This window comes from Cyprinodon variegatus, unplaced genomic scaffold, assembly GCF_000732505.1.
Source record: "Cyprinodon variegatus isolate N-32 unplaced genomic scaffold, C_variegatus-1.0 Scaffold330, whole genome shotgun sequence".
Lineage (NCBI taxonomy): Eukaryota > Metazoa > Chordata > Actinopteri > Cyprinodontiformes > Cyprinodontidae > Cyprinodon > Cyprinodon variegatus.
This window is the reverse complement of record NW_015150783.1, coordinates 609,621-614,157: the sequence shown is the minus strand read 5'-3', so window position 1 is coordinate 614,157 and position 4,537 is coordinate 609,621.

The window sequence follows — 4,537 nt, the reverse complement described above, 5'->3', positions numbered from 1 at the left end:
ATTTTTAATAAGATCAATCCTATTTTTAATAAGATCAATCTTATTTATAAAGAATGCCATAAAATCAGTGCTGCTAAGAGCAGGTGGAATGGACGGTTCAACAGAGCTATGGCTCTGGGTGAGTTTGGCAACTGTATTAAAAAGGTATACAGGATTATTCTTATTGTCCTCTATCTCTCAAAGGGTTCTCTTATACATTAGTAAACTACTTTTCCAGACTAGGTAGGTTTCCCAATATTTTCTCTCCTGTTTCCTAGCATTTTGCTTCAAAGTGTGCAGCTCTGCATTAAACCAAGGAGCCAGTTTTCTAATTTTAACAGTTTTCCTTTTCAAAGGAGCTGCGTTGTCCAAGGCAGTACGCAGAGAACTAGCAACTTTAGATATAGGCTTATATAGACTATAAAAATGCAACAAAATGCAAACTAACAATTCTCGATTACAATAATCATTTAAAACTACAAAGCGTTTTGTGTCACCAGAGACATGAGAATTGTTTCTCTCCACCGTTCTGGTGAAAAAAAGGAAAATTGATGGATCTTCCTACATGCAGCCTCCCAGAGCTCAAGGTGGGAATCACCATAGCAACCAGTGGCTGAATTTTTTTCAGGTGTTACATGGCAGTTTCTACTTCCCCTCATTAATGGACCAACAGATCTAGGGTGATGATTGCTGAAGTTTACTTTTTAACTTTTACCTGACATCAGCACAAAGAGACAAATAACAGGAAACTGATCACAGCAGAATCAGCTAGATTTATATGTAGATTCTGCAGATAAATCTGGTAGAATGTTGCTTTGTTTTATTAAATTATTTCCTTTCTGTTGAAAATCATTTTTATTCTGTGACTCTTTATTTTGATCAGTATCTTTTGCTGACGTGAGGAGAGTCCAGTTCTTATATAACATCCGTCGTCCTCCGTGGAAGATCCGTCTTCGTCAGACAGCTCACATTTTCTAGGACAGGCAGCCATATTGGATCCCCAGAAGAAGAGATGGTTGTGATTGTGTTGCCCCCCCGCCCCTCTCTGGAGCTGATGGACAGATTGGCACGGCTGAACTTCTCCCTCTGTCTGATCCAACGCAGCAGGCCGACCTCCCATTGAAGTCATATTTAGATGAGCACATCTATGAGGAGGAGCTGGTGGAGGGTTCTGTTCCAGCTGCTAAGCTCCCCTCCCCCATTCAAACACACACACAAAGAGCCAGACTGCAGAGCAGAGCAGCCTGGAGAGGGTTTTGCCTGAAAAGCAGAGCTGTGGAGGGAAACGAGGAGGCGTAAAGATTGGAGACCCTGACCTGCAGGATCCGTTCCAACTTGTGCAAACGCAGCCCTGAAAACGCCAAGGTCATCACTTATCAGAGGGAGGGAGAAGACATTTAACATCTCTGCAAAAACCTTTTCGAAATAGTTTTCCATCTAACTTAAAACTCAGACAAAATGATTTTATAAACATTATGAGATAAGTAAGTTCTCCAATTTTGCTTCTTCTACTTCAAACAGATTGCACCTTTCAGAGGCCACCTGCATCTCTCCCCACATTCCACACTCAGCCACTTTCGTTTTAACTCAGTCACTAAACCTATAACGTCCACTGAATAATTAAAGATCAAATCACCTGCAGTACGTCTCTCTGAGCTCATCTACAAACATTAAGACAGTCCTAAGCTACAAACTACAGAAGCCGAGAGAAGTCGTATTCTTTTTTATAACCCTGGATGCCATGACTTACATTTAAAAATCCTCACCGGCTGTTGTGGTAATAAAGGATGTAATCAGTTTTAAAACACACCAATCATCTCATTATAACGAGAAAATGGCTTTCATTATCTTTAGATATTGAGAAAATTAACTCGTTTTCTCAAGAAACCACCATGAAAAAGTATCGGAGGGACACGACCGCTCTCAGCTTCCGTAACAAACTCGTGAGAAACCATTTAAAAAAATATATACCGCTTCAAAATAAATTCCACAAAGAAAAATATAAATCCAATTTGTTTTTTATTTTAGATGATCTTAACGCGAGATTATCTGCAGATTAAACCATTGCATGAAGCTACAATCTGTTAAAAAATAGAAGCAGAACCAAAACAGGGGAATCTCTGAAGTTAGCTCTATCCAGCTGGCTGGGAGCAATGAAAGGCGGAGAGGTGAGGACACCGCCATCTTTTGCTTCCAGTGGAAGCTTACAAAGAAAAGCTGCAACAATCATAACTTACCGTCATGCAGGCAACAGCAACTGGGAATATTTGCAGGGTTATCAAAATCTTCAATCTTCAAATAAGCTCCAAGAAGTTTCAAAGGGTCACGCACTGAAACATGTTACCACCGGTGCAGAGCTTGATTGGTAACAGCTGAGGGTAAGTATGAGTGAATCACTGAAGGAGACTTTTGGAAAAGAAGGGTTGCAGATAAAAAAACAAAATTTCTACAGGAAGTCCAAGGATTGACAACAGAAGGCAGGAGTAAGGTTGTGTTGTCTGATGAATCCTCCTGATTATCTGGAGAGGAAAAGCTAAAAACTACAATGAGAGTTGCTGGTGGATATTCTCAGTCATCCAGGTCATACTTATTTAAAAAAAGTTAAAAACAATGCACTGGACTTTGTTTCCAGGTTTCAAGGCGTTTCACTTCCCATCCAGGAAGATTCTTCAATTCAAAATGTCAGGAATAGCATCGAGTTCGAGTCTCTTATACAGTAGCCCAACAGAGCCTTGTTTTTGTACAGAAAACATGAAAATTAAAATGGACAAACTGGTCCACACCTTTGGAATGGGGGTCGCTTGGTTTCTTTTGTTAGCCTGCAATGCCCCATACCTGTCTATGTCTCCGAAAGGGGGGTTTGTTAGAGGGAATTGTTAGCCTGGCTGAATAGGCGAGGCCTTCTAGTCCAAGGTAAAGGGGTTGGGTTTGCGAGGATATCCCAAAATGGAGTGCAATTTGCTGGTGAAGGTTCTCAGTCATCCATGTCATAGTTTGCTTCCCATCCAGGAAGATTTTTCAATTCAAAATGTCAGAAATAGCGTTGAGTTCGAGGCTCTTTTACAGTAGTCCAACAAAGCCTTGTTTTTGTTGAAAAAACATGCGAATTGAAACGGATTAACGGGTCCACCACTTGGAATGGGGCTCATTTGGCTTTTTTTGTTATTCCAACCCCTTAAGAGGGGACCAGAAGACCTCGCCTATTTAGACAGACCAATAATTCCCTTTAAGAAACCTTATTTCAGGGACATAGGCATGCATGGGGCATACCTTTGTATGGCTTTGTTGGGCTACTGTATAAGAGCCTCAAACTCAACGCTATTTCTGACATTTTTTTATTGAAAAAGCTTCCTGGATGGGAAGTGAAACGTCTTCAAGCTTGGAAACAAAGTTCAGGGGCTTTTTTTGAATTACCATGGGAGTCATGCTTGGTGCCAACAGCAAGACATCCTGATCCAATCCATGTCTGGAGAACACATGTAGGAATACAGGCATTGTTTAAAACCACCAATGGCAACTTCTTCCGTCTCCACTGACCAATAGAACTAAGATACTAAACTCAGCACTTTTTTCACAAAAGAACGGCCAAAAGAATAGAAGCCAAGCAGACGCTCCTTAAAACTGTGGTCCTACTAATGTTGACCAATTCATGGCTCAAACTCTAGATTTTTAAAATAAAACACTTTGATATCAGTGTGCAACCGGCTGGCTGAAGGTTTAATGCTGGCTTAAAATAATTATTAGGTATAAAATAACCAAACAGGCTCATTTCAGAGGTGACTGGACCTTCCCTTTGTGTGTCCATGTGTGCCCCACCCCCTACTCAACAATGGCTTTTCTCATTTAAACAAATATGGCTTCCTTCACCCCTAGTTAAACCATCTGTCATAAGATCTGAACAACTTGGTTTTCAAAGGTATGGTCTTTGTTCTTGAGGTGTGAATGTACAGCTGAATCTTCGCTGTGCTGAGCCAAGAGTTAATGTTTTGTTTGTTCTTTTCCGGGACGTACAAGTCTGAGCAGTCTGCAGTCTGCTGGACCACAGAACACCCAAACCAAAGCTGTTTAGATGGTCCACTGCAGGGGGGACTGCTCGGACTTCTACACTGGAGAAATCAAACAACTACATAAGCACATCGTCCAGCACAACTTGGGGCAAGATTCAGCTTTATACCTGTACCTGAAGAACAAAGGAGACACCTTTGATGACTAAAATCTTGTACAGATGGTTTAAAAGAGCAGTAATGGAATCCATCTTTTTCAAAAGAGAAATCCATCACTGAGCAGAAGAGGAGGATTATGGTTTCTGCTCCAAAGCACACATATAACTCTGTCCTGAAACTCATTCCAAAGAAATGACAAAAGCAGTCTCTCTCGTCATTATTTAGATGAGTAGATACACAACTCACCTTTGACAGACTCCAACGTTCCAAGAGAACGACTGATTGGTCAGTGATTTGCATCCGACTTGGAATGTGCGTGGGAGGATGGGCTTCCATGTTCTTTAAAACATCATCTCCAGTGAGAGCCGTGAATACAGACTAAGATCAGAGAAAAA